General features: G+C 43.3%; 1 pseudogene; it reads left to right on the forward strand.

Annotated features, from left to right (window-relative positions):
- Positions 1-464: 464 nt before the first annotated feature.
- Positions 465-1,068, forward strand: LOC122901881 (annotated as a pseudogene).
- Positions 1,069-9,966: the final 8,898 nt, after the last annotated feature.

Here is a 9,966-nt window from a genome sequence, read left to right on the forward strand (position 1 = left end):
TTGTGATCTCTGTCAAATAAATAAATAGGGTCTTTAAAAATAAAATAAAATAATAAGCATACAGGACACCTGTCTGGCTCAGTCAGTTAAGCATCAACTCTTGATTTTGGTTCAAGTCATGATCTCAGGGTCATGAGATGGAGTCCCACATGGGGCTCCACGCTCAGGGGGAACTCTGTTTGTCCCTCTCCCTCTGCTCCTCTCCCCCCCCCCGTAATATATAGATAAAATCTATACATAAATAAATAAATAGGGGCGCCTGAGTGGCTTGATGGGTTAAGTGTCCCAAGTCTTCATTTGGGCTCAGGTCATGATTCCAGGGTTGTGAGATTGAGCCCTGGGCTCTGAGCTCAACATAGAGTCTACTTGGGATTCTCCCTCTCCTTCTCCCTCTGCCCCTTTCCCCTGCTCACTAGCTATAAATAAATAAATAAACGAAATAAATAAATAAAACAATCAGTATGCCAAAGTAGCACATTTTGGCTGGCCTCTGCTGGGTCTTCATGCTATGATGGCCCACCTGGAGCCTCCCAGGCAGCCTCCTAGAATCTCCGTAGGAGTAGTGGTGACTAGCAGCCAACATCCTCTTTGTGTCCTCCTGGCAAGAGGAAAGGGTCAGTTGGAGACGCAGTTTTCAACTCCCTGGGGCCATTTGGAGTTTGGTGAAACGTGGGAAGAATATGCTCAGAGGGAAAACTCGTAAGAAGCAGCTCTTCACTTGGAAAATATCCTCTTTGCCTTAGTTGTGAATTTCTTTGTTGAGAAAGAAAATTACCATTATGTGACCGTACTAAGGAAAGGAGAGATAGATATCACTCATGACCCAGAACCAAAGATTAACAGAGCCTAAAAAAAATGAAAGGTGTGAGTGTGTTCCCTGGGAAGAATTTTCTCTTCTGGACCAGCTTTTCTGGGCACTGCGTTGTTTAAAGGAACAAGGCTACAATCCATTTAAAGAAGACTTGGATCACCTGGTAGGACACAAAGGACATCATCTTTGGGGAACAAGACGAGAACCTGATTTATTTTAAAAAGACAAAGTCTTGTTAGAGAATGAAAAATACCTACATTTATGAGCAACTTTTTTTTTTTTTTAGATTTTATTTATTTATCTGACAGATCACAAGTAGGCAGGGAGGCAGGCAGAGAGAAAGAGGGAAACAGGCTCCCCGCTAAGCAGAGAGCCTGATGTGGGGCTGGATCCCAGGATCCTGAGATCATGACCCAAGCCAAAGGCAGAGGCTTAACCCACTGAGCCATCCAGGTGCCCTTAACAACTCCCTTTTGTCTAAAAAGTTCCATATGAGTGTCAATTTATTTGATCTCTCTTAATATAGCCACTACTCTTTCAGGCAGTACTTGTAGAAAAAATTTTTGTCATTATGTCATGAATTGCATTTCAGACTCAATGTGATAAATGGTGATGTTTAAGCAAAAAACAGACAGACAAAAACACACATTTTGGGTTGGCTTAACCTTGACCCCTACAACAGATTATGTCACTGGTACTGACCAGAGAATCCCTAACTGACCAATTAAGACTACATTGCTGAAGGAAGTTGAAACTGCAATTAGGTTAGGGACTAAACCCCACATTGGTGACATGGCCTAACATAAGTGACTCCATTTTGGACCTGTGATTTTCTTTTTAACGAGACATACCACCCAAATGCAAAGTGTGCTCTTGTTTCAAACCTGAATTTAACAAACTGACTTAAAAAAGAAAAAATTTTTGTTAAATGAGGACATGTGAACATGGAATGGGTGGATATTACATGGCAGTAAAAAAATTGTTCAATTTTTTGCGGTGCCTGGGTGGCTCAGATGGTTAAGTGTCTGCCTTCAGGGGTGCCTGGGTGGCTCAGTGGGTTAAAGCCTCTGCCTTCGGCTCAGGTCATGATTCCAGGGTCCTGGGATCGAGCCCCATATCGGGCTCTCTGCTCAGCAGGGAGCCTGCTTCCCTTCCTCTCTCTGCCTACTTGTGATCTCTGTCTGTCAAATAAATAAATAAAATCTTAAAAAAAAAAAAAAAGTGTCTGCCTTCAGGTCATGATCTCCACGTTCTAGGACTGAGCCCAGCATCGGGCTCCCAGCTCAGCAGAGAGTCTACTTCTCCCTCTCCTTCTCTACCTCTTTGTTTCTCTCTCAAATGAATAAATTAAAAAAAAAAATCTTTGGGGACACCTGGGTGGCTCAGTGGGTTAAACCTCTGCCTTAGGCTCCGGTCATGATCCCAGTGTCCTGGGATCTAGTCCTGCATCCTGCTCTGCTCAGCAGGGGATCTGCTTCCTCCTCTCTCTCTGCCTGCTTGTGATCTCTGTCTGTCAAATAAATGAATAAAATCTTTAAAAAAATAAAAATAAAAAAATCTTTAAAACAGAATTGTTCAATTTTTTACATGTACCTGATATTTGGTTAAAATTTTTAATTAATTTTTTTTTGAGACAGCATGTGTGGGCTGGGCAGAAGGGGCAGAGGGAGAGAGAGAGAATCTTAAGCAGGTTCAATTTGGGGCTTGATCTCATGACCCTGACATTATGACCCAAACTAAAATCAAGAGTCAGACACTTAACTGAGCCACCCAGGTACCCCTGATTAAATTTTAAAAATATTTTCCTATTAGTTATATTCTGAATTATTTGTGGGTTAAATGGTATATTAAATGATAGGATGGTATTTGCTTTAAAACATTACAGCCAAGGGACACCTGGGTGGCTCAGTGGGTTAAGCCGCTGCCTTCGGCTCAGGTCATGATCCCAGGGTTCTGGGATCGAGTCCCACATCGGGCTCCTTGCTCGGCGGGGAGCCTGCTTCTCCCTCTGCCTCTGCCTGCCTCTCTGTCTGCCTGTGCTCACTCGCTCTCTCTCCCTCTGTCTCTGACAAATAAATAAGTAAAATTAAAAAAAAAAAATTACAGCCAAGAACATCAGCAGAAGTGGTTAATAAGGACATCCAAGGGGCGCCTGGGTGGCTCAGTGGGTTAAGCTGCTGCCTTCGGCTCAGGTCATGATCTCAGGGTCCTGGGATCGAATCCCGCATCAGGCTCTCTGATCAGCAGGGAGCCTGCTTCCTCCTCTCTCTCTCTCTGCCTGCCTCTCTGCCTACTTGTGATCTCTCTCTCTCTCTCTGTCAAATAAATAAATAAATCTTTAAAAAAAAAATAAATAAGGACATCCAAAAAAAAACTCCTTTGTAAAACAACACATTGGCAAAAATTTCTCAAAATCAACATTTTTAGTTTTTCAGAACTTGAGGAATTAACTAAGGGTTTGCAACAATTTGAGGAATGCTTGTTTTTGTTTGTTCGTTTTACATGGCTGAATATCCTTAAGGGGGAAATGGGAGGAAAGAGGGAGACAGATGACACAAGTTGGCTAAGTGATAGATAATTAGAATTCATTATGCTATTCTGTTTTTGTATGTATTTGAAATTTTCTTTATTCCTTTTTTAAGAAAGATTTTATTTATTTAGAGAGAACACATGAGCTAGGGTACGAGGGAGAAGGGCAAAGGGAGAGGGAGAGAAGGAATCCCAAGCAGACTCCACACTGAGCTCAAAGCCTTACACGGGGCTCAACCTCACAACCCTGACCCCAAATCAAGAGTCGGACACTTTTTTGGGTTTTTGTTTTTAAGATTTTATTTATTTATTTGACAGAGAAAGAGTGAGAGGGAACACAGGCAGGGGGAGTGGGAAGGAAAAAGCATGCTCCCCACTGAGCAGGGAGCTTGATGCAGGGCTGGATCCCAGGACCCTGGGATCATGACCTGAGCCGAAGGCAGATGTTTAACAACTGAGCCACCCAGGTACCCTGAAATTCTCTGTAAATAAAGGTTTAGAGGTACCTAGGTGGCCCAGTTGGTTAAACGTCTGCCTTTAGCTCTGGTCATGATCCCAGGGTCTTGGGATCGAGTCCTGCATCACGAGGGGAGCTGCTTCTCCCTCTGCCTGCCACTCCCTCTCCTTCAGACCCTCCCTCTTGCACGTGCTTCCATACTCTTGTGTGCTCTCTCCTTCTCGAGTAAATAAAAAAACAATCTTTAGGGGTGCCTGGATGGTTAAGTGGGTTAAACCTCTGCCTTCCAGCTCAGGTCATGATCTCAGGGTCCTGGGATCAAGCCTCACATCAGGCTCCCTCGCCTGCCTCTCTACCTACTTGTGATCTCTCTCTCTGTCAAATAAATAAATAAAAATCTTTTTAAAAAAATCTTTAAGGGGCACCTGGGTGGCTCAGTTGGTTAAGCGACTGCCTTCGGCTCAGGTCATGATCCTGGAGTCCCGGAATCAAGTCCCGCATCAGGCTCCCAGCTCCATGGGGAGTCTGCTTCTCCCTCTGACCTTCTCCCCTCTCGTGCTCTCTCTCTCTCTCAAATAAATAAAAAAATCTTTAAAAAAAAAAAAATAAAAGGTTGAGTAATTGCTTCATTATTTTGGGGGGATTAATACATGCAAATGGCACCAAATTAAAGATACAAAGAGGAAAACAGTGAAAAGATGGTCATTCTCACACCATGACACCTCTCTAGACGCAGCCACTCACCAAAGACTGTGTCTTTGCAAAGACACATATATGAAAACATTGTACACAAAATTTCTTTTCCTACAGAAATAGGATACTCTACAAACTTATCTTGCTTCTCCTGTGGCAATATATCTTGACTCTTCCTTCTCAGTTCACATACAGATATAGCCTTCATCCTTTTAATAACCTCTTGGTTTTCTGTTGCATGGCTGAACAGTTTAATTAATTTACTTAATGAGTGCTCTACTAATAGCACTTAGGTTACTTTTTTAAATTTATTTTTTTAAGGTTTTTTTTAAGATTTTATTTATTTATTTGACAGACACAGATCACAAGTAGGCAGAGAAGCAGGCAGAGAGAGAGGAAGGGAAGCAGGGCCCCTGCTGAGCAGAGAGCCCCATGTGGGACTTGATCCCAGGACCCTGAGATCATGACCTGAGCCGAAGGCAGTGGCTTAACCCACTGAGCCACCCAGGCGCCCATAAGTTTATTTATTAAGTAATCTCTAGCCCCAAACTCATGGCTCTAGGCTCAAACTCATGACCCCGAGATCAGGAGTTGCATGCTCTTCTAACTATGCCAGTCAGGCACTTCTGCGAATACAAATAACACTGCAATCACCATCACCGTATGTTCTTTCTTTTTTTTTAGTTCATTTATTAATTTAAGTAATCTCTCCACCCAGCTAAAGTGTCTGAATTAAAAGACCAAAGAAAGTAATGCATACAGTTTCTTTAAATATACAGTTCTTATGCTTTCAGAAAAATTCATGTTAGAATACCACATACACAACTACAGATTTGGCCTACATAGCATGCCAAAAGTTAAGAACACTGGCCCTCATGTCAATAGGCCTGAATCAGAGTGTTGATTCTACCACCCAGTGAACTGACACTGGCTTCTATTGCCTCCACTGCTGAAAAGAAGAAAAGAAAGAAAAAGGTAACAGGCCAAAAATGGAGTTGCTTATGCTAAGCCCCAGATCAGCAAACCTAGACTTAACTATCTAAAGTAACTGCTGTTTCAGCCTTTCCCAGGAATGTGACCTTTAACCAGTCCATCAGAATTACCTAATCAGCACTGGTGAGGTCATCTACATAATAGACTAAATTCAGGGACCTCAGTCCTCATTACAGGATTTGTCCTTCACTTTGAACATAGCAAATGCCTCTATTAAAACTTCATCCCAGGGACGCCTGGGTGGCTCAGTTGGTTGGACGACTGCCTTCGGCTCAGGGCATGATCCTGGAGTCCCGGGATCGAGTCCCACATAGGCTCCCAGCCCCATGGGGAGTCTGCTTCGCTCTCTGACCTTCTCCTCACTCATGCTCTCTCTCACTGTCTCTCTCTCTCAAATAAATAAATAAAATCTTTAAAAAAAAAAAAACTTCATCCCATTTTGTGTCCTCAATACTTTTCTATCACTAGGAATCCCATTAACCACAGAAATCTGTGTTCACATTTTTTCTGGAGTTTACATTTTTTTTAAAAGATTTTATTTATTTTATTTGACAGACAGAGATTACAAGTTGGCAGGGAGGCAGGCAGAGAGAGGAGGAAGCAGGCTCCCTGCTGAGCAGAGAGCCCGATGTGGGGCTTGATCCCAGGACCCTGGGATCATGACCTGAGCCAAAGGCAGAGGCTTTAACCCACTGAGCCACCCAGGCGCCCCTGGAGTTTACATTTTATCTCTTCTTATTTACTGACTGCATAATACTGATTTTTCTGAGTTTCATGTTCTTCCTTGGTAAATGGAATAACATGGCTTAGTCTTCAAAATAAATTACAAATCTGACCACATATCTCCAGTGCTCTGAAAAGGTTCAGAATAAGCTTCTCCAAAAAGTGCCACTTAAGCATGCAGATTACTTTTGAACTGAAGTCAATCAAGGTCCAAAAGACTCAAGATTTTTTTACCTCCCCCATAACTGTCTGAAATAATGAGATAGAGGGCATGATTCAAGGAAGAGGACTATCACCAGGGATAACTGCAAACAATATGGGGATAACTGCAAACTGTGGGGGAAGCTGGCCAGGCCTAAAGATTGAATTCCTCTGCATCCCACTGTCTCTGCAAAGACATCTTCCCATAAATTGTCTTCCTCCCCTTAGAAGTCCCAGACCCCTACGCTCTTCTTACTTCAGCACAGCATATAAGCCTCAATTGCCTGATGGTGGGCTTAATTTTTTTTAATTGGCTCTATGCCCAATGTGGGGGTTTGAGCTCATGACCCTGAGATCAAGAGTGTGTGCTCTACATGGCATCACCCTGCCCCATGTTTATCTCATATTCTTATGGAGCTTCTGTACATGTGTAATTAAATTTATTTTTCTCATTAATCTGTTTTATGTTAATTTAATTAATAGGCCAGCCAAAGGAATCTGGAATTATAAAGGAAAAAATTTTCTTCCCCTACAGTTATCATTCTAGTCCAGATATAGGCAGACTGTGCCTGCAGTCTAGTTAAAAAGTTTTACATTTTTAAAGGGTTAAAAAAAAGACTAAAAATATGACAGAAGACATACATGTAAACCACAAAGCCTGAAATATTCTCTCTCTACAGGAAGTTTGTTGGCCCTGGCTCTAGTCCAAACCATGTTTGTGTGAACTTTTGCAATCACCTAATTGTTCTCCCCACTTCCCTTTTTCATCTCAGTTTCCCCTCCCACCTAGCTCCAGTTTCTACACTGCAACCAGAATGACCTGATTTGTTTATTTATTTATTTTTAAGATTTTATTTATTTATTTGACAGACCGAGAGCACAAGTAGGCAGAGAGTCAGGCAGAGAGAGGAGAAAGCAGGCTCCCCGCTGAGCAGAGAGCCCGCCGTGGGGCTCAATCCCAGGACCCCAGGATCATGCCCTGAGCCAAAGGCAGAGGCTACAACCCACTGAGCCACCCAGGCGCCCCCAAGAATGACCTGTTTATTTTATTTTTTAAAAGATTTTATTTATTTATTTGACAGAGATCACAAGTAGGCAAAGAGGCAGGCAGAGAGAGGAGGGGAAGCAGGTTCCCTGCTGAGCAGAGAGCCCGATGCAGGGCTCGATCCTAGGACCCTGGGATCATGACCTGAGCAGAAGGCAGAGGCTTTAACCCACTGAGCCATCCAGGTGCCCCAGAATGACCTGTTTAAAACAAAAATCAGGGGCGCCTGGGTGGCTCAGTGGGTTAAAGCCTCTGCCTTCGGCTCAGGTCATAATCTCAGGGTCCTGGGATTGAGCCCCACATCAGGCTCTCTGCTCAGCAGGGAGCCTGCTTCCTCCCCTCTCTCTCTCTGCCTGCCTTTCTGCCTACTTGTGATCTGTCAAATAAATAAATAAAATCTTAAAAAAAAAAAATCAGATCTTCTTTCTTTCTTAAAATCTCCAAATAGCTTCCCAACGTGCAGAGTATAAAATCCAAAACCCTGTTTCCATAATCCAAGGTCTGCTTACATCTGCAATCTCAGCTCCTAATAGTTTTTCCCTGATTTACAAAGCTCCAGCCATTTTGGCGTGTTATCTCTGCACCCATTCCCCTACCCCATTCATGCTTTTGTGCTTAGCATTCTCTCCTGATCTGGAATTCTCATCCCCACCCTCCCATATTTTCCTACCCTTGACAGTTCAAATAGCATCTTCTCAAAAACGCCGTCCCCGAGCACTGTATCTAATATCATACTTGTTCCCAGGCTAATCTACTTAGCTGATTTTTTCTTGTCTGTCTCTCCCCCGCTAGAATGTAGGCAGCAGGAGACCTGGAACCTTCAGATAAGAAGGTTGCTCTCCTTTAACCCCAACCTAATATGGTGGGCACTCAGTAAAACGTGTTGAATAAATGACCTGATGTTGAGAATGTTGTAAGAGTATTAGAGTGTTTTAAAAATTCTCTTAAGTGTGTGAAGTTTCAATAAGATATGTAAAACACTTAACAGTGCCTAGCCACAAACAACTGAGCTCAAAGGCAGCCTCTCCTGACTCCTTCTCTATTTTGAATGCAAATAAACCTGGAGTTACAAGACCTTTGTGTGTACATGGGTGAGAAAGATTCAAAGAAAAGAGGAGATTCAGCTGGTTAGTACCCCAGCGTCATCCTAGTTACAAAAATATTGATATGCTTTTTTTTTTTTTAAAGATTTTATTTATTTATTTGACAGAGAGAGATTACAAGTAGGCAGAGAGGCAGGCAGAGAGAGAGAGGAGGAAGCAGGCTCCCTGCCAAGCAGAGAGCCCGATGCGGGACTCGATCCCAGGACCCTGAGATCATGACCTGAGCCGAAGGCAGTGGCTCAACCCACTGAGCCACCCAGGCGCCCTGAAATGCTTTTTTAAATAAGCTCTAACCACTCCCACCTCCCCAGGACCTTACCCCGATCTGGCAATTAGAGACTTACTGTCTAACTGCACATAAGTCAATGGCCCCCAAGTTGTTAAATATTTTGAAAACTAACTCTGCTCATGGAAGAGTGCCTGGGTGGCTCAGTCAGTTAAGCATCAGACCCTTGATTTCAGCTCAGGTCCTGATCTCAGGTTGGTGAGATCGAGCCCCACATTCTGCTCAGGGTGGAGTCGCTAGGGATTCTCTCTGCTCCTTCTCTCTGAGGTCTCCCTCAAATAAGTAAATAAAATCTTAAAACAAAACACCCCTGCTCATTGAAAATTAGAAACTGGCAGAAGCAAGTTTCTGAGGAGGTCTGATTAGAGCCTAGTCAGAATTCCAGTTTTGCTAAGGACTACCTCTGTGCAATCTTTTTAAAACAACAACAACAACAAAATTATTTATTTATTTTTGAGAGAGAGACAGACAGACAGACAGACAGAAGGAGTGCGCACAAGTTGGGGGGAGGGTTGGGACAAGGGAGAAGCAGGCTCTGAGCCTGATGCAGGACTAGATGCTACATCATGACCTGAGCTGAAAATCATGACCTGAACTGAAAGCAGACTATTAACCCACTGAGCCACTCAGCCCAGCCTCTGTGCAATCTTACATAACGAAACAAGGTATGATTATGATTATTTTTATTTTTTTAAAAAAAGATTTAATTTATTTTCTTGAAAGAGAGAGGAAGCAGGGGGAGTGGGAGAGGGAGAAGCAGGCTTCCCGCTGAGCAGGAAATTGGGGCTGGATCCCTAGGCCCTGGGATCATGACCTGAGAGGAAGGCAGAGGCTTATTGCCTGAGCCACCCAGGAACCCCTGATTATGATTATTTAAACCAGCCCATTTTATCCACCAAGAACAGGACATAGGGCTAACGGTTTTTTTCTCCACTTTACAGAGGCATATAGAACTGCCAGCATCTTCATCAGATCCTGAAATGCAAATAAAGAAAATTCATGATACCAGATGCAGAGCTGAGGTTCCCCCAGCTGCGAGTTCGAGGTACAGGGGATGTGGGGGACTAAGAGGGACAAAAGCACGTTGGCATAAGAGGAGGCCCTGAAACTGCTGACGCCTTCTCA

Source organism: Neovison vison, chromosome 3, assembly GCF_020171115.1.
Source record: "Neovison vison isolate M4711 chromosome 3, ASM_NN_V1, whole genome shotgun sequence".
Lineage (NCBI taxonomy): Eukaryota > Metazoa > Chordata > Mammalia > Carnivora > Mustelidae > Neogale > Neogale vison.